General features: G+C 47.4%; 1 protein-coding gene across 7 annotated transcripts in view; it reads left to right on the top strand.

The window, feature by feature from the left end:
- Nucleotides 1-20,543, top strand: part of LPP (LIM domain containing preferred translocation partner in lipoma) — a 423,204-nt gene that overhangs the window by 62,787 nt on the left and 339,874 nt on the right. For 3 of the 7 annotated variants that reach the window (XM_074963363.1, XM_074963362.1, XM_074963359.1), the window contains exon 1: nt 13,450-13,766. The exons of the other annotated variants lie outside the window; for them this stretch is intronic. The gene's annotated coding sequence lies outside the window, so the exon portion shown is untranslated. Of the gene's footprint in view, nt 1-13,449; nt 13,767-20,543 lie in introns of those variants that run through there. 7 annotated transcript variants of the gene reach the window in all.

The raw sequence follows: 20,543 nt of genomic DNA, 5'->3' as shown, positions 1-20,543 counted from the left end.
ACTCCTGGGTTCTATTCCTAATTGTACCATGGATTCAATGGGAACTACACATAGAATAAAATACTACTTCCAGAGGAGTGAGGCTTTTACAGAATGAATATCTGTAAAACATTTTGAGGTCCTTAGAGACATTGTGCTATACGAATGCTAAATAGTGTTAATAAATGAAGCCAGTGCACTGTTTATTTTACTGATTTACCTAGAGGTTTCTCCTCCCCCTCCCTAAGACAGAGAGATGAAAAGGACCCCTCTAAGCTGCAAAATGTGCTTATTAGGTCACATGGATTCTCATAAGAATAGGGGACAGTCAGCCCTTTAATCCATACTGCCACGGAATAAAATTACCTACTGGCCTAAATAACTGCAAGCCTGTCCTTATCTCACCTTGTGCTCATCTGCGTGGGCGCTCACAAACACACCCCATCAGCTCAGTGCCAGAGATTTGACTTGTAAATCTTGGGAGATTGAAAGTCCTCATGTTGGTAATCACAGCCCCCAATTTAAATCTGTTTAAGTAATCTTCAAGAAACATTGTCGCTTTAAAAGAAACAGCAAACAAAACTTACTCCTGCCTACATTTTGCACCTACTGTAATAACCTCCCTGTATCTAGGGGAAACTGTGTGTGAGACAGAACAAGAAGCAGTGGTCTCAAGTTGCAGTGGGGGAGGTCTAGGCTGGATATTAGGAAACACTATTTCACTAGGAGGGTGGTGCAGTACTGGAATGGGTTACCTAGGGAGGTGGTGGAATCTCCATCCTTAGAAGTTTTTAAGGCCTGGCTTGAGAAAGCCCTGGCTGGGATGATTTAGTTGGGGATTGGTCCTGCTTTGAATAGGGGGTTGGACTAGATGACCTCCTGAGGTCCCTTCCAACCCTGATATTCTATGATTCTATGAGACAGCATTGGATGTAGAGCCATTTGTACTATGTCAAAGTGGTCAGTTTCTCCTGTTTTTTTACTGTGGGTCTTCGCAAAGCAACAGGGGGTAAGGAAAACCACTGAAAACCATATTTTCCTTTTTTTTTAAACCAGAAAAACTGGCAGGGGACTCAGGAACAAATATGGGTACTGAAACTACTTAAATTTTTGTAGCTGCTCTTTATTAATGATACTCCGAACTTGGCAATGCAAGTTATTTTTGTACATAAGTATTGAAACAGAGGGTAAGAGATACTCAAGCCAAGGGAATGCAGCAGAGTTGAGGCAGTATAGATTAAGAATTTAGTGGGTATACACACTGTTAGAGGTAGATCAGTTATCTTTATCAGTTCATCCCTTCCGTCTTATATTTCCTCAAATAGCTCCGTTGTTAAACTGAATCTATTCAGTGACCTTGGACAAGTCACTTCCTCTCTCTCTGACTCATTTTCCCCTGCCAGCCTTTGTCAGATCTTGTCTATTTATTTTGTAAGCTCTGAGGGGCAGGGACTTTTTCTTACTCTGTATTTCTACAGTGCCTGGCACAGTGGGGCCCTAGTCTCTGTTGGGGTCTCTAGGCATTACCATAAAATGAATAATAAATAATACATGCAGGAACTCTTTCTGTTTCTCTTAATTCTTTTATTTTGCTCCATGGCATTTCTCTTGTTAGCAGGTAGGAAGAAAATACATTTGAGTGCGGACATAATAATTATTCACTTCAGGTGGCCAGTGTTCCCATAATTGTTATGTGGCACAAAGACAGAGGGGCTTATAAAGTTTTTTTTTTTAAACTAGATTTTAAAAATAGTGTTAAAGGATCTAAAGCTTTGGAAAAGCTCAAGCTCAGGGACAGTTTCTGAACAACGCTTAGTGTCCCCAGAGCTGCGTGACGGAGGCCGACATGTTTAGTCTCTTTGGGAAATTAGCAGAATTGTAGCCTTTGGAGAGGTACAAAATGGCAGTGAAATTCTCCGACCTAGTTACCCAAAATCCCAGCCTGGGTATTGGTAAGTAAGGTTTGTGTTCAAACAGAGTAAACCAGGAGCCTGGCTAGTTTTGCACCAGTGCTGTAATACACCTTGATAACAGGCTAAGGGTCCCCCTCTGTATTGTTGTTGGAGGGGACCAGGGTTACTGGAGCAGGGAATGGTAGTACTCTGGTGTGTGTGTGGGGCCTGTCAGGAATCAATCCCCATCCCAGGCACAGAACTGGGTCGAGGTGCCATGGTGGACTGGGAGGAGTCTGCCTTTGGCAAGTGCAGATCTCCTTTTGCTCTGACTCTTCCAATGGCCTGATCCGAAACCCGGTGAGGGTTCTGGGGTTGACTTAGTGGGAGCAGGATATGGGCTTTGTAACTTTTCCTCCTCCAGGAAGGGCGTCCCTGTGGCTTCCTGACCCTGCTCTGAGATCCATTGCCCTCGGCCTGAGTTACGCTGTGTAGGAACTTCCACAGCAGCTGGCCCAAAGATTCCAAGGATGTATCTGAGATCCAAAAGTGCCCCCTGCCATGCGGTGCAGAGCAGGAACAGGGCGACAGCTTGGGCCAGGGACACTGAGCTGGAAAAGCTTAAGACTGGCCTGCCAGTGGGTGTTCCCAGCACTCTCAGCACCCAGGCGGCCCTGAGTAGCTACTGCCACTTCCCGTAGCGTGTGCTACGCCCACCTTCCTTACTGGTGGGAGCGGTTAGGTAGATGCCTGAATAGATTTCCTTGTGTGATAATTTCACTGGTCTGCTGTGCAAAGTGGGGAGAGAGTAATTCCACAAGGTTGGGCGGGTAACTACGAATCATTGAATGGTATTAACCCACTAAACAGCATCACTAGAACAGCTGTTGGAAGGTTGATGTTTTTTTAAAGGGGATTCTCCCAAATACAGAACTGTTGGGGAATTCCATTTAGCGTATAGGATTCAATAGGCAAGGGCACAGGTTCAAGACCCTCTCAGTACATAGCCCTGAGCTGTCATTCTGCTTTGTCACCTACAGCACTGCTTAGCCAAAGTTCCCTTCTGCTGGTGCTTTGAGGGAGGAAATGAACGCGGGGGGAGGGTCAGTGCTTTTGAAAGGAGCAGTGTGAGATTCCTTTGAGCAAATGTAAAGGCAGGAGGAGCGAGGGGAGGGGGTGGTCAAAAGTGCAAGCAGCTGGATTGCAAGGTCCAGCATTGCTGGAATGACAGTCAAGGCTGAGACTCTGTAATCTAGAGGTGTTTGTACTCTGTCCCGGACTAGCATGAGGAGCAACATCTGGCCAATGCGTTTTTCCATTAGAAAGCCAGTTCTTTGCAGGGTTTTAATATCTTGGCTGATTCAGATCACATTGAGAACCAACATGTCCCCACGCAGGCAGGCGGTTCAGATGCTTGAATTGTTTGTGAATATGCAATACATAATATAACGTAAAATATACAATAATTTATTGCACTGAGGTGAAAATCGGCAGAATGGGCAAACAAAGGAAAGCAGGCATCCCGCTGTAGGACCTTCCCCTGTAGGCGTTTCTGCCAGGCAGGCTGCACAAAAAATATGTTTGCAACAAACGGGCTTGGTTGCAATCTGCGAGCTGAGGAAAGAAGCTGGCGGGGGCGGGTGGCGTCTGTTGGCCTTGCCTCAGGTTTGAAATACCTAGTCGGGCTGGTTCAAGTCCCAGCAGAGTTGAGTCCAGCGCTTTCCACCTGAGACCTTGGGGGCTGTATCTGGTCAGCATAGATTTTAAGCGGTATGGTACTCAGAGCTAGGTTTTCACGTTGCTGTTGGCCAAGATTTCTCCTCTCCCTGCACCAGGCAGGGTGCTGCCCCTATGCCAGAGGTGGCTGCATTGCCACAGAGTTGTTATATCAATCACTTTGTGGTCCTTAGGAATTGACAGTTCTGTGTGTCTGTATGATTTTGCAAGCACTCAGCACCTTTGCAAGCAGGCCCCCGATTCAGGAAGGCATCTCTGTTCAGGGAAGCACTTTCAGCATATGCTTAAATCCCATTGAAGTCCAAGAGACTTAAGCATGTGGGTAAGTGTTTTCGGGGGCAGGGGGTGGAGGGGGAAAGGGGGCGGAAATTTAAATGCTTTCATGCATGGGGGCCCAGGTCACTTTTATTCAGGTGCCTCATTAGAGAGCAAAGTGCCTAAATTTTCAATGGGAATTGACTTAAATGACACTCACATACTGGGAAACTGATAACCGGCAATGTCTGCAGAACTTTCAGAAGGAAAAGATTGCAAATTTTGCCCTTAGTACTCTGCAACTTGTTGGGGGGCGGGGGGGATGGAAGTTAAAATGCTCTGACTAAGGGAATTTGCACCATTCTTTTCAAAGGGAGCTCCCTGTAGCAAGAATAACCAGGTATATTTCACAGAAGGATACATTGGAGTTGAAATGTAGATCAGCTGGGCTGATCAAGAGGGACAGACTTGGAAATGTGAGTTGGGTAGCGTGCTGCTTTGGATTACTTTTGATAAATGTCATTTTTCCTCCTGAAAGTTCTTTGGTGATGAATAGGACTCTTGCAGAACAAATTTGAATGGGACATTGTGTAGTAAGAATAATAAGCAGGTGCATTGTACAATATTAAGTGGAAAGCTACTGCCTAAATGGAAAAAAGGAATGTGGTTACTGGTGCATCTCAAGTAATGTGAATGTAGATCCCTGAGCAGTTTTCAGTTTCCCTGTATGAGTTTTATTTAAATCAATTCCCATTGAAATGAGTGGGACACTTTGCTTCTTAATTGGTTTCAATGAAACTTTGCACATTTATAACAATAGGCATTACTAATGTATAGGTACTTCATAACAAGAGTAACACTTTGACTGGAAAGAACAGGTTCGTTCTATGAATGCTTGCATATCACTAATGAAAAGAGGTGGGAGAGGTAATTGTGTATAATAAGTTGAAATGCCATTTTTCTTCCTAAACGGGAGTGCCTTTAGTGTTTATAGAAATGAGAATCCGACAGCCTTAGCTAAAGCTGGGGACAGTGCGGCTGGGTGCAGGGCAGATTTCTCATAGACCGCTCTGCTGATGCACCTGTCCAGAGCCCTCTCTTAGCTGCCAGGACAGCTCCAGCCTCTGCAGCATCCTCTGCGAATCCAGTCTTGGATCTCTGCATCCATCTGTCTGCAGTGTGTCTCAATCCGTGATTTGAAACCTCCAGCTTTTGGCAGAGAGCAGCTCCTTTTGGGCTTGCCTTTGAGAGCTGCAGCCTATGGACTGTGAGGGTCCCGGATCTAGTTGTAGCTCTGGTCCCAGCAGCAGGGCACTCCACTAATTGAGTCCATTCTGGTTTGTGGCCAGTTGTTGGCTGACACCAGGCCCAGCTCTCCTAACCGTGAGTCTCCCTTAAGCAGAGGGTGCCGCTTTTGGTAAGGCGGCTAGTGCACAAATGGAAACAGTGTGCCAATGGTAGATTACTTGTGCCATCTTAGCCTCTCCTGATTCTGCCACTGGCCCTGGTCTGAGCTCCCCTGTCAGGAGGGCGGATTGTTGAGTAGCCAGCCCTCCTTGCGTAAAGCAAGCGACTTGCAGAGTCCATGACACCCCGTGGCATTGAGTAAATAGGTTACACTTGCAGTGAACTCGTTTCTACCCTATCTGAAGGAAGGGACCACGGGGCTTTATCAGCTGTCCCTGCTGCATATGTCACTGAGGGCTGTGTGAAGGGTGGTATGTGACAGCTTTCACTGGGAATGGAATCTTTTTAAATTGCAAAAAACAGTTTTATTTATCCCTGATCAGCTGATATGATCTATAGCAGGGGTTCCCAAACTTGGTTTGCGGCTTGTTCAGGGTAAGCCCCTGGTGGGCCGCAAGATGCTTTGTTTATCTGAGCTTCCGCAGGTACGGCCGCTCGCAGCTCCCAGTGGCCGCAGTTCGCCATTCCCGGCCAATGGGAGCTGCGGGAAGCAGTGGCCTGGCCCGCGCCGTTTCCTGCAGCTCGGGTAAACAAAGCGTCTCGCGGCCTGCCAGGGGCTTACCCTGAACAAGCCGCAAACCACTGATCTATAGCAACAATATCCAGGTTTGTGAGTGTGTGGGTGGAAGAAATGGAAATTCTTGAGTTTCGATCCCAGCTCTGGCAGTGACTCCTTGGGCGAGTCACTGCATCTGCTTCTGACTCTGTTTGCCCATCTGTGAAATGGGGACAATGCTTTACTGCGTGTTGGCTGTAGAAGTTGGTTAGCTGACTCTCGTATGGTGTTTTGAACATGCTTAGTTTTGCTCTGCAAGTGCCAAGTTGTAAATCATTGGCAGGATTGACAGACATGACAAATGAAAACACTGTAAAGGTGAACTGGGGCTCATGCTATTTAAACCGCCGGGACCTGGGGTTCTGATGCCTGCGTTTTCTCCCTGCCGTAGCTGGTTACGTCACTGACACCTTGACCCTCGGCAGCGAGAGTGGCTCCTCTCTCTGCTATAGGTGCTAGCAGCAGCGGTAACAGAGAGCACAAACTGCAGGGGGCCTGGGCGGGGTAGGGGCGCGCAGGGAGGAATTGGCTTGGAATAACTGCCTGTGACTTCCTATGACCTGGGGCAGTTGATCTTCTTGTGGCTCAGTTTCCCCACCTGGAACGGATCATACCAACCTCGAAAGGGGTGTTAGTGCTTGTAAAGCACTTTGTGATCTCAGGAAGGAAAGGTGTTGTAGAAGTGCAGGGAATTGTTACAGTTTAATTAGAAACTAAACCCCTCAGCCTTCAACGAGGGGATCCTCTGGCTGCTGTTTGCAAGGGGATGTGGGCTGCCACGCTGTCATCGGTGACTCACAGCCCCTGCCTCAGTGTTTGCAGACACTACTTCAAATGCAATTTGTCTCAAAGCACTCACAATGGAGCGAACACCCGGGGTTTGTACAGCGGGGCTGTGAGTTTCCAAACACATGAAAAAGAACAGCGTGAAATGTCCTTGGCTTACTTTCGAGAACAACAGTCTAGACATATGCATTGTTGTACAACGGATTGGTTCAAATATCATCTTCTCCGCTGCAGCGACAAAAACATTTCTGATTTCACCAGTCCCCCTCCGAGACTAATGAAGACTCTTTGTACCTTCTGACAGTCACATCCCTAGCAGCTGGTAAGAGCTTTAATCCATACTGATCACGCGTGCATTGGCCCCTGGGGTGGGTATGGACTAAATGAGCTAGCACACCTCCTCTATTGCTGTCGTCTGTGATTCTGTAGTGAATCAGAGCCAAATTCATCCCTCGTGTGACTCCATGGATGCTGGTGGAGAAATTTGGCCCTTCTGTACCATGCCTAGGTAACGTTGCCCTAATTGCTGTTGTGTTGAGACGCCGGCTGTGTCACGATTGTACTGTGGTTGCATGATTTTGTTCCGGGGGACAGACCTTTGCAGTGGGTAACTAACTGGGCTTGTGCGTGATTCCGATTATAAGGGTGTAGTGGAAGGAAAGCTATCAAGGTTAACAGACCTGTTTTTTGTTGAGCTGATTTCAAAAAGCTGAACCCTCGACTGGGGAGGAACAGTAATAGGTGCAGCTGGGGTGGGCTGGGGATTTCTGCGTTCTCCTAATCCCGAGGCTGCTCTATGCTGGCCTGAGCCCCACAGCACCTGGAAAGCTATTGTAACCCACGCTAACTACCAGCATCTCCAAGGAGCTGTTACCTCATCTGAGAGTCATGGTGGCCACGCCCCATCCCTGTGCTGATGCAGCAGTGCAAAGTTCTCTGGTGCACGGTTGAGGATCACGGCCAAAATCTGCAGTTTTTTTATCTGCCTTTTGTCCAGGGCAAATGCTTTGGTGTCTTTCATGGTGCTGAAAATCAAAAACAACAGTTTGAAAAAAAAAAAATGAAGCCGAGTCCCAGACCCCAGAGTTACTGAGTAACCCGCCAAGGGAGTACAGTGTTGGTAGTAGTCGTAGAGTTTGATTGCAGGGGAGAAAAATCTGTTCCTCTTCTCCCTGACCTCAGTGGAGTCCATTCTTTTTGAGACGACAGAGGCTGAATCAACCCTGTGGTGGTTCCCTAGCGCAAGCCGGGTGGGCTTTGTCTGCCCTGTGTTGAATTGGATCCATGATGATCTTTGCCCACTGGTGTCTATTATGTGTCAGTTTCGGCTAGCCATGTTCAGGTATGCCCCCTGAACCAGGAGGTGTGGTGGCAGCTCATTGCTCTGCTGTACAAGGCTCCCAGTCCAGTTCAAATATTGGTCTTCCAGCCCGGACGGCGCAGTTAGGTGCCCCTTCCTAGAAGGGGTGACTTTTTGCTCTGAAGCCACAACCTCTCCTCTGTGACTTGCATGTGGAGGTTTGTAGAGGATCTCTTCAGGGAGCCGTATTTGTGGGGGACTCTGGTCCAGAAGGAAAATAATACTCTAGCCTTCTTCTGTGCCTTTCGTCTGAGGATTCCTCATAACCCCCCCATTCATGAGGCATGTCGCCTACCCATTGCACAAATGAGGAAAGGAAACTGAGGACCAGAGAGAATAAGTGACTTGCTCAAGGTCATGCATGAAGTCCAAGGCATAGATGGGAAATAGAACCCAGATGCTGCCAGACCTCTAACCAGTGGGTAATGCTTCCCCAGAATGAGCTAATCAAGGGAGATCAGGCCACCTGCTTTGAATGGCATGAAAGTGAGGAGTTAACATAAGAACGACCATACTGGGTCAGACCAAAGGTCCATCTAGCTCAGTATCTTGTCTTCCGACACTGGCCAATGCCAGGTGCTCCAGAGGGAATGAACAGAACAGGTAATCATCAAGTGATCCATCCCCTGTCACCCATTCCCAGCCTCTGGCAAACAGAAACTAGGGACACCATCCCTATCCATCCAGGCTAATAGCCATTGATGGACCTATCATCCATGAACTTATCTAGTTCTTCTTTGAACCCTGTTATAGACTTGGCCTTCACAACACCCTCTGGCAAGGAGTTCCACAGGTTGATTATGCATTGTGTGAAGACAACAAAAGTTTAGCGGTGGAGTCCAGCTCTGCTCTGGCAGTTAGCTTGGGTTTTGGCTGTTGTGATGCACCCGACGAGTGTCTGAAGATGGCTGAAAAATGGGGGAGATGTTTGTGATTTTTTTTTCTTTTTTAAATTCCCTGCTCTCCTGACTTCTTACGTTTCAAAATTCAGATTCTGCCTGGTTTTCAGCTTACTAGCTGGTTGAAAATCTCTGTGTGTATGTGTTTGACGTGAACACTTTTGTACAAACCCCCTTCCTTTTTCAAAATGTCATCAAAATTCAAAAATGGGGGGGGGGGGGGAATTGACCTGCTCCAAGTGTGAGCATGCGAATTGTGTCCATTCCTTAGCACACATCATTGACCTCAGGAGTTACTTTTACCATTGGCTGCCTGTTTCCGATACAGCATTTTATACAGTTCTTTTCTTTCCCTCTTCCTTCTGCTCCCTTGAAGAGGTCAGAGATCCCATGCCCCTTTCCTGCTATAGCTGCTGGGATAGCATTTGGCATGTGCCAGCATGACATCACATGCTGAGATGGTTGGCTGGTGTCTGGGCTAATAGGATAGTGTGGAGTCAAAGGACCAAAGCTGCATTCATTGGTGGTATCGCCATGCCTGGATGGAATTTGTCCTTTGCAAAAATTAAAAGTAAAGTTGAATGGTAGATATTTGATTTTTTACGTCAATGAATTTTTGTGTGAAGGGACTGGTGGCCTAATGGTAATTTACCAAAGGCAAATAAGGAATTTTATTTGGGGTTAGCAAGACACACACATTTCTTCTTCCTCTTTAGTCTAATGTGTTTTGTTTATTTGAATGAAAACTGGTTAGAAGCCCAGCAGTGTTGACTGCAGGATGTGGGGATTAGACTAGATGACCCTTGCGGTCCTTTCTAACCCTGTGTTCTGTGATTCTCTGACAGCCCTTACATATGTTGAGTACCAAGGACAGTCCTTAAAACCAAAGTCCTGTCTACCCTGAGCTGGTGTTAGACCCCAGGGCCTTCTTTCTTAAGAGAAAATGGTTTGCTCTGTTGTTCTTGGCCACAGTTTTCTGTCCTGGCTTTGTTGTGTCCCAGGTGATTGCAATCCTCCACCCCAGAGATGGCTGCATTTAAGGAGTGCTCTGTGTATACAGTTGGTGAAATGCTTTGAGATTAAAGGCTTTATGAGCATAATTTTCAAAGTTGCCCGAAGCCAAGATATTTAAAGGTATTTATGGGTTGCTGTGCTCATTGTTGCAATGCCTGTCTCGCTTTCAAGTGATTTAGGAGTAATCAACTACCAATGGGATTTTTGGCTCCTAAGTGCCGAAATCCTGTTTGAAAGTGAGGCAGTCTCCTAAATCAGTTAGGCATTGCAATGCTGAGCTCAGGAAGGCCTAAATATGTTTAAAATCAGACTTTTAAAAAATGTTTTTTCATCCAGCTGCAGTGAGAAGCCATGAAGGAGCGTGAGTAACTTTTTCGTCTGCAGAAATGCTCAGACTAATTTTTTGTTTTCTTCTAAGCAATTAACTAATTTCTATTTATTTCCAACTTAAAAAAAAACCCAACTGTGCAGATTTTGCTGTAGGTTCACAATGTAGCTGAGCCATTAATTTTAATGGCCGTTGCCTCAGGCCCATTACTGACAAGGGTGGTCCAATATTGAGCGTATCAGATAGAGTCTGATGAGCTAGGTTCTGCTCTTGACTCTGCTGCTGACTTGCTGTGTGACCTTGAGTCAGTCACTGCCCCTCTCTATGCCTCATTTACACTGGTCGTAAAATGGGAGTAAATATTAACATGCGTTTGTGAAACGCATTGAGATCTTCCTCAATATGTAGCTAAGGGTCAGATATTACCCGTGTGCTAGCACTAGTTCTTTGCTCCCCTTCTTTTGTTTATATGAAATGTGATGATCATTTTCAGTAGAAAGGGTCTAAACCACACCTGATGTAAATTAGCATAGGTCCATTAACTTCAGTGGCCCTATGCCGATTTACTCCAGCTAAGGATCTGGACTAGTATTGTAGAAACTGCCCCAAATTATTCTTAAATTCCTAATATTCTCTCCGTTCTTCGCAAGCTCTTCCCCCCAAATAAATAAAGCTGGGAAATATTTTGGGTGGGGAAAGGCCCAAGGTCAGAGTTAGGATGTGCAGTGTTCCCTTCTCTGTCCAGCCAGTCAGTTCAGAGCTGTGTGCTCTGAGAAGAGCGGCAATGGGGCAGCTGTTGCAGCCTGGACAGTAATTGTCTTTTTAGGAACTGTGAGGCAGCCACTGCACCTCGAAGAAATGTACGGCCGCCTTGATGCCATTTCCTGCCCACCCCACCAAGTACTTTTGATAAGAAAGAGCCGCGACTTAGATCTGACAAGTTCTGTGGGAATGTTAAGCAGCTCATGTGGTTCTTGGTAGGCCTTTCCCCTCTCTTTAAACCCCTTCTCTCAGCTCCCCCGAAAACACTGACGGCTCCAGAGAAGTTCCAGGTGTATTAGTGCGAGAAGTTTTATCACTGTCTTGTTTTGAGAGTGACAACGAAGGAGGGTTTTCCAGGCGAACGCTCAGAGCCTGCCGTTGCAGAGGAGGGGACGTGTGCGTTAGATGAGCTTTCCTTGCAGGACACTGAAATGCTTTTCTTGGCTAAGCAACTCGTTTTGCTACTAGGGTGGTGGAACAAAGGCGGGTGGTGGCTGCGGAAGGAGCAATGAAATCTTGCACCTTATGGCAAACAGCTTTCGCACGAATCCTGCCAACCCAAGGCGGTTTTTGCTGTAGTTGTTTTTTTTTTAAAGTTGTCATAGCTGTTTTTAATCCCTGTCCATAATAAAGTTATGCGGTGTTAACACAGACAGCAGCAGGGCAGCTAACGTTGCAGATGTGTGGCAGGCTCTGCTTTTCCTTTGGGGATCTTATGGATGAGGACAGAGCTCTTTTTCCCTCCAATGACTTCCTGAAAATCCCAAACACATTTATTTATGCTTAACTCTGTGCTTAGGAGCGTAACTGTCAGAATCCAGCTGTGACGGGTGAGCAAACTTTTTGGCCCGAGGGCCACATCGGGGTGCGAAACTGTATGGAGGGCCGGGTAGGGAAGGCTGTGCCCCCCAAACAGCCTGGCCCCTGCCCCACTCAGAACCCCTGACCCATCCAACCCCCCCTGCTCCCTGTCCCCTGACTGCCCCCAGGGACCCCCTACCAAGCCCCCCCACTGCCCAACTGCCCCCTGGGACCCCCTACCCAACCCCGCCCCCATGCTGCTCAGAGCGGCAGGAGCTCATAGCCCCGCTGCCCGCGTGGCAGCATGGTTGCGTGAGAGGGGGAACAGCAGGGGAGGGGCTGGGGGCCAGCCTCCCGGGCCAGCAGCTCAGGGGCCAGGCAGGATGGTCCCACGGGCCGGATGTGGCCTTCGGGCTGTAGTTTGCCCACCTCTGAGCTATGAACATTTTAAGCAATTAAGTCTCTTCACCTCCTGGGAGGGAGGTCTTGGATGTACAGGGGATGCTTCAGCCTTCACTCCGGTCCACCCACTTCTAGGGTAGAATTCAGTGACAGGTTAGCAGCACACGGCACCATTACAAAATGGCTTAGGGCAGCGAATGAAGAAGAACAGTGTAGCCGTTTAAGCTAAAGGGTGGGGGTATGTACATTGGTGGAACTTAAATTACCTGAGGTGGTTATTTGACAAGTTATAGGTATTATGGCCAACACTGCTGCTCTGTTGCAAAGTATGAGGGGATCTTTAATGACCATCCAAAAGACAGCACAGAGCCCTCTATCTCCATGATGGAGCGTTGGCTCAGTGTGGATCCAGAATGGAGAGCGCCCCTGGCTGATTCACTAATACTGCTTCATCCAACAGCTAAATTTTCCTCGGAAGAGAGATTGGAAAGATTGGGATTGTTTACCTTGGCAAGGAGACAAACAAAAAGATAAACAGTAAAAGTACATAAAATAAAGAATAGCCTACAGAAGGAAGATCAGGAGCATCTGTTCTCCTATCTCATGCTACAAGAGCAAGGCAATGTTGAATGAAATTAAAAGGTGGGGAATTCAAAGCTGGTAAAAGGCAATATTTTGTCACCCAGTGCAGGTTTCAGCTGTCACTACCAGCCTTGGAAATAGCAGCGATAGACTTAAAAATAGGGATAGCCAAGGATTGCACCTCCCGGTGGAAAGGAACTTCCCTAGTCCAAAGATCTGAATTGCTGACGCATAGAATCTCAGGGTTGGAAGGGACCTCAGGAGATCATCTAGTCCAACCCCCTACTCAAAGCAGGACCAATCCCCAAGTGCATGTTCCAAGTAGAGTCCTGTGTGTATTAGCTAGCCAGATTTCTGGGCAGGCTTTGTTTCTTGGAGTTAACAGTCATTTAATCGTCTCCATCCAAGGCTGCAGTTTATTTCATGTGCAGCTATGACTTGGGCCTTGCCAGCCTGGGCAACATCCCTTTAAAGCTATATCCATGGCAGTTAAGTTTGCAAGCGGCACACCCCATTTGATGAAGAAAATGCCATGTATGTGCGCGCATCTCGCTGCATGAAGTCTTGTGAACCGATCTCTGACTTGGCGCACGCTGCCTTCCCTGTGTGCCAATGCTGGGTGAGCCACTGCTTTTCCTAGATGGATTTGTTGGTTTTCCAACAAAGACAGACAAAGTCGGAAGTCCAGGGTCATTCAGCACGCAGGGCTATGCGCCATGACCCGGCCTGCTGTGTTCAGCTCCTTATACGGCCAAGAAATGGAACAGGAAAAGGGAGCACAGCTTGAATACCAGACATACGATACATTCCTCAGGACTGCACGCTTGGAACTGGCTCTCCCCAGAAAATGGACTCTGTGTTGCCATTAATGCAGAACGTGAACTGTGTATTGCTGAGAGGGAAGCCAATGTTCTGAGTGCCGGCTCCAGGGAACACATTGTCAAACGTAAGTTAATTTATTTTCTGTTAGCTTTTCGGGGCAGATTGTCCTGCAGTTTGCAGGGACTCTTTGCTAACTGCAGAGTAGCCCTGCTTGCAGCTTCATTAATTCTGTTGTTTTGCCTCCCTTAAAAATCAATCTGATTGTCATCCCCCTATACATTATATTTTCCCAGAACTGCCTTTTCCGGTTGGCAGTGGGTGGAGGGTGAGGAAGAGACTCAGTCCAGAGATGACGTCAGTCATGATCTAACTTGAATCTTCCCTTGCTTAGGTCTTGAGCTTGCAAACACTTGACTGACTTCACACATGTGAATAGTCCATCTGAACTCAGCAAACGGATTGGATGTGTGCGTTGATGTTTGCAGCATCAAGGGCTTAATTAGCAGGCCCAGTCACTAGATGCACTGTGCAGAAGCAGGGGCTGGGGGTGCACGTCAGACCTGCACCCCAAAGTACAATCCCAGCATTCTGGAGCCCTGGGTTCCTGGGGTTTGGTCTGGACCCATCTTGTGAGAATCAACGGGATGGAACAGGCCAGTCCTTCATTTCCCGGCCTCTGTCATTGGCTGGTCACACACAAATGCAACCCCTTAAATGATGTTATAGAGTCCAGCTGCTAGTTTAGATCATGTGACTTTCTTGGCTATTTGAAAGCCGAATTGTGGCTCTAAAACTGCCCCAGTCAGTAATTTGGCTGTGTCTCTTCGCTGCCCTGGGTGTTGCCCAACACAGGCTGGGACCACTTGGAAGGAAGATGTTTGGAACCTATTGTATTTCTGCACACATCTGGCACGGTTGTTTGCGTTTACAGTACTGTCAATGCCTCCTGCTGGCTTGTCTCCTAAATTCCATCTGTGTTTACTGGGGAGCAGACAGGTCAGTGAGGACTGAACTGGGGCATTGGTCAGGCTGGGCCTTCTGCATTTTAATTGTAGCCTTGATTTTCCCCAGAAGTTGGTGGGTAGGTGGATGGAGTTTTATTCGTGAAAAAACAAGACAGTGATTCACACTTATTACCCCACCTCCTCAGGTGCCAGTGTGCACAACTAATGGGCAAGGCTGAAAACTAGCTGGGGCTTAATAACACCACTTTGCCCAGTAGCGTAACCGTGTGAAGCTAACTCGAAACGTTCTCCCCTGTGGAGAAGCGGATGGGCGGAACCAGGCTGACATCACCCCTGTGGTGATGGGGAAGGCTGAAGGGGGCGAGCACGTTTCTGTCGAGCCCTGGCAGCTTCCGGGCCGGTGCGAAGTGGACGTTTCACCAGGCAGACAAAGTGGAAGTAGGTGGTCGTAGGCCGTGAAATGTGCAAGAAGATCAGGTAGTCCACCACCTTGTGCAACTTTAATCTAGGAGGCTCCCGAAGAGCTTTACAGATCCAGGGCCAGATTCTGACCTGATTTACACCAGTGGAAATTGGGAGAAAGGGCTGTCCAAGTCGTTGGAGTTACCCCTCTATCTGACTGGTCTGTGGGAGACTGCGAGGCAGTCCGTGCATAATGGATGGAGGCTACTGAAAGTAGCCATTTGCCTCCCTCCTTGGTGACAGCCGTGGGACCGTTACTGTCGCAGGGGTGGGGATTGGGCCGCTGTCCTACTGTTGTTGTTATAATAATTTTATAGCAGTAGCACACACAGCCTTCAGATGATAGGGGCTCCATTCTGCTGGGTGCTGTTCAGGCTGAGAGAAGAGACATTCCTGTCTGAAAGGCCTACACTCTAGAGAAAGTTCTCAGATGGGACCTACTCCCAGCCTAGCCGGACTGATCAGAAGTAAGGGGCAGAGGAAACCTCGGAACCTGACCCTTCCTGATGCTGTGAAATCTCCTGCAGGCGTTGCCAAAGTACCACTGAATCTTCTGCGGTCGGATTTGCATCCATGTCTCCTTTTCTGAACATCCGCTGGAGTTGTTCTCCTGAGCTGGCTGCAGAATGATCTTCAAAGGTCTCTAAGAATATACCTGTGCCGTGCTCCTCACCATGAGACCGGGTTGAATGTTTTTATTTTATTTTATTTTATTTTATTTTATTTTATTTTATTTTTTTAAATTAGGGAAAAATATTTCAAAATTGTTTCTATTTTTAAAGCTTCCCATTTTCATCCATTTTTGTTTATTAAAAATATTTCACTTTTTCTTTTATCAAAGCAGTATCTGGTGTGGTTCTCTGTTGTTTGTGAGATGAAAAATGTTAATATTTTTGACACTTTCTCTGAAAATGTTTGAAAAATGAACATTGTTGAAAAAGTCAGCTTTTTTGAGAAAAATCTTCCATTTCTCCCCCCAAAGGGCATTTTTTGATGATTTTATTTTTTACTGTAAGTTTGAACCAGCTCTCAGTGCTGGGGGATAGGAGATCTCTAGTTACTCTAATGAGGAGATGAGTTTAGCTGCAAACATTCCTTTCTGCTAACCTTTCCACCGTCCTTTCCTATTTCTTGAATGGACTATGAAAGTACTCGAGGGATTGAACTGTGCAGCTGTGTCGAGATCCCATCTGTTTCTGTACTTGACTTTCACGTTGTAGCACATCACTTTGTTCTCCACTGTTGTTTTTCGTATAAAAGCAAGCATGTTGTTAGGCATCTGAAATAGTCGCTCCTTTGGGCCATGTTATAATAGGAGGATGTTTCATTATGACAGCTTCCAACATCGCATCGAGGCAAAGACCTTTTACATACGCCGCGAAAAAAGCAAAAAACATGCGTTGGTCAGATCTTTGAGCCTCTGTCTTACCAAATGTGTGTCTGTGTCTGTGTTCCGTAAGCTGTATTTTGCAACAACTGCTGGAAGTTATCCAGAGGAGCTCATAGAGGACTTTGTGACAGTAGAAGAAAGAGGAGTGAAGGTCAAATTCACATTAATGAAAGCTTCCATCACATGCTGTTAATGCCACTCCCACCCCACAACTTGGGTTGTTTAGAGGCAGGAGAAGTAAAAGAAATTTTGTCTTCCAGATGTGCAGGCTTCAAAGTTATCCTCCCTTTGAATGTGTGGCAAAGTCTTTAGTTTTCCAGAGTCAGGTGTGTGTGTGAAAGAGAATATTTTTGAATTGTTAGTCGGGCAAAACTGAGAAGAAGCGACTCCTTCACTGTGGCTCTGATTCAGTGAACCATTTAAGCACCTGCTTAATATTAAGCACGAGCTTTGCCAAATGTGGGTCTTAATGATGCTCTTTGGGCCTGATCCAGTCAGATGACGCTTGTTGATTTCACTGCCTTTGGATCTGCCCTTTAGATCTTGGGAAGTTGGTGATTAAACTCAGAGGGATGGATGTCAGGACTCCTGGGTTCTATTCCTGACTCTGCCACTGACTCGGTGGCTTTCGACTAGATTGCTCCCAGGCTGACTTTCAAACAGTGCAGACACCAGATATGTGTTTGTGCAGTTATAACTGTGTGTGCTTCTGTGTGAACTTCGTGCGCTCGTGGTTGTGGATCAGGCTCCTGGAAAAGTCACGCGTAGGGCTCGCTGTGTCTCATTTTCACTGGCTGTAAGATGGGAATAAGACTTAACTCCCGTGGTCACTGTTCTTATGTCAAAAATCTACGAAACTGGTGCAGTATGGAAAACAAATAGGTGGCAAATATTTGTGAGAAACTTCATTTGTTTTTCATCCAAAATGGTTTTTCTTGGCAAAAAAATTCCAATCAACACAAAAATATGTCCACCGTAACCTCCCAGTGGTATCAGAGATATTGCATTTGTCTCCTGAATATCGTGAAATTCTGTGCTGCTCCTATTCATAGAGCAGGATGGCCATAAAGCCCCTGACCAAGATCAGGGCCCATTATTATTATTATTGAGGAATTCTGCAAGGCAGATATTGGGAATAACTGCGGCGCGTTCTGTACTCCCATAGCTTCAACCATCATTCATAGACTTTTTTTTTTAAGGCCAAAGGGTATGATTGCCACCTGTTAATAAAATGCTATATTTTAATACTTCTTTTCATTGGGGGCACTTAAACTGCTTCACAAAAATTAATTTAGCCTCATGGCATTTCCATGGGGTAGGAATGCACTGTACCCATTTTACCAGTGGGGAAACTGAGGCACAGAGGTTCCCAGCAGTTCATTGGCCACATAGGGCACAGAACCGAGGTGTCCTGACTCCGCAGTCAGCTGGTCTAACCTCTGACCTCAGTTGTCTGCTCCAAGCTCTAAGCCTTGTGGCCTAAGTCTCATCCCTCCTTTTAGCAGCAGGCCCTTTGAGATGCCCATAATGGAGATGGAGGCCACGAAGCCAGTTCTCTTGGGTATTCAGCATTTTAAGGACACTGACTTCAAAGAGCCGGGTGCATGGGAGTGAGAGCATCCCGGGGACATCTTTACGCCAGGCGAACACCCTGGGCCTTGGTGGACTTGCCAGCAGTAGTGGGGTTGTCCTTCCCAAAGCTGAATCATTACTCCTATGGTTGAGGCCCAAGTGAGCTTTTCTTCACCAGTAGGCGTGCCCTCCAGCTTTCCTCCTAGTTGCATGGTCTTCACCAAACCTACTTCCCGTCCACGAATGTCTTCGTTTCCCGAAGCACCTCTTGCATTCCGTCAGGGCGGTAATGGGTATACAGGTTGCAGGAGTTTCTGCTCTTGCTGCTGCTTCTCTGATTTGCAGGGTTCCCCTTCCAAACCCTAGCGTCACAGAGTCGTCAGTGCTTTCATTTCCATGCTGTTACCTTCGCTTTCTTAAAAGGGGGGATGGACAGTACTGGTAATCCGTTTCCATTTCCCACAGGCTCCTTGGGAGCATGGCTGATAATGCATAAAGTTTCACACCATCCTGTGGAAAGGTGCCAGGGCTACATGTGACAGAGGCGGTGCGGTATTGTGCAGGGGTTCTTAACCGCAGGGTCACGACCCCCAGGAGAGTCCCAAAGGGGGTCACAACCACAGTGGTGGATTAAAGATTTTGCTGCCCTTAGGCCCTGAAATAATTGCCGCCCCCCCATCCCAGCTCACCTCCACTCTGCCTCCTCCCCTGAGCGCGCCGCCGGGTCCTGCTTCTCCCCGCTCCCTGCCAGTGCTTGTGCGCGAAACAGCTTCGCGAAGGAGGGGGGAAGTGGGGGAACGTGGCGCGCTCAGGAGAGGAGGCGGGGCTGGCGCAGGGATTTGGGGAAGGGGACCAATAGGGGCAGGGAGGGGGCGGGGAATGGGTGGAGTTGGGGCGGGGACGGAGGGCGCGAACTGGCGCCGGGGGAAGCAACCTCTGGCTGCTATTATAAATTTGCCGCCCCTGCAAATTTGCTGGCCTAGGCCTAGGCGTTAATATGCCTCTGCACAACTATCCTGCTCTTCCCATATTGCTAAGTGGCAGGAGGGTGGTTCCAGGGGGTCCTGTTATGGAAACAGAGGGTCTTTTCCCTCTCCCTGGGACCCTACAGGTTTACTCAGTGCCATTAGTGGTTGTAGGACAATATGCCAGGCAAGGCAGTGGTGGAAAAGGCACCACAGAGTGAAGAGGGAAGCAAGAGGCCTTGCTGGTACTCTCAAGAGCACAGAGTCAGCGAGAGACGCTGTTGGCCCTAGCTTTGTTGACTGGTTTCTAGCAGGTGTTACGAGCTGCAAGGGTTGGGAACAGTGCTTAAAACCTGTTTGAAACAATTCCAGTGCAAAATACAGAGGGAGGACGGTCTCGTGGCCAAACTCCCATGACCTGGGATGAGTTCTGTGCCCACTGACTCACTGGGTGAATGTGAACAAGTTTGAGGACCTGATTTTCAGCACTCCCGAGCCCTGGCTTCTAATATAACCTAATCTGGCCTTTGTTACTGCAGTATCTGAGCACCTCGCAATCTGCAGTGTGTTTGTCCTCCCAGCAGCCTGGGAGGTAGGGCAGTGTTGTTATCCCCCTTGTACAGGTGGGAAACTAAGGCACAAAGTGACCTCCCCGGGGTCACACAGGAAGTTTGTTGCAGAACAAGGACTCAAACTTGGGTCTCCTACATCCCAGCTTCCTGGAGCATTCTTCCTGGGAGCCCCCCTTGAGTTCAGCTGGCATTGTGGGTGCTCAGCACACCTGAAGAATCAGGCTCCTGCCATGTAGCTGTTGAGAAGGTACTCAGCAGCGTGTTTGGAATTTAATCCATGCATATTTGTAAAGTGCTTTGAGAGCCCCAGATGGAAGGCAAGGTATGTACTGTTACTATTTTATATCCTAAGCAAGCTTCTCAGGGCCAGACTGGCTTCAAACCACCTTCTATCCAGAATGACTTAGAACTTGGTGTGAAGCCATGATCTTTCAGCTCTCCTTGGCCCATGCCAACCAAGCAGTATAATAGGCCAGATTAGCAGAAATGATGTTTAAATTTAGGTCTGAACGTGGCGTATGTAGATGGGCCCAGAGACAAATGAACTCACTCTCTGTTCAGATTCATTTTACCAAATGCCACCCCCTCGTTAACATCTTATTGCCTCCAAGGCAGCGAGAGGTGGTGAAACTGTGATCATAAATTTATCACTGAGTTACGACAGCAGTCCTATATTTTACCTGAGCTGTAAAAAGTAATCAAGAGGGTTGAGCATCTCCTCAGTTCAGCACAAAATTAGGGACATGACACAAATCCTTATTATTAATTTTTTTGGTAAATTTCAGAGAATATTTCGTTGTCAGATTTTTAGAAATGAATCAGATTTAGTCTTACAGGAAACGGTCTAGTTGTCTATGGTAACCTGAAATTGAAATCCTTCCCTTCTCCCCCCCAGCCCCCCACCTACTGAAACTCTTCCCTTGTGAAGTTTCAGTTAATATACCAGACTGGATATCCCTGCCTAGTGAAGCATTC

Source organism: Natator depressus, chromosome 9 (genome assembly GCF_965152275.1).
Source record: "Natator depressus isolate rNatDep1 chromosome 9, rNatDep2.hap1, whole genome shotgun sequence".
NCBI classification, from domain to species: domain Eukaryota; kingdom Metazoa; phylum Chordata; order Testudines; family Cheloniidae; genus Natator; species Natator depressus.
This window is presented reverse-complemented; position numbering and strand designations above follow the sequence as displayed.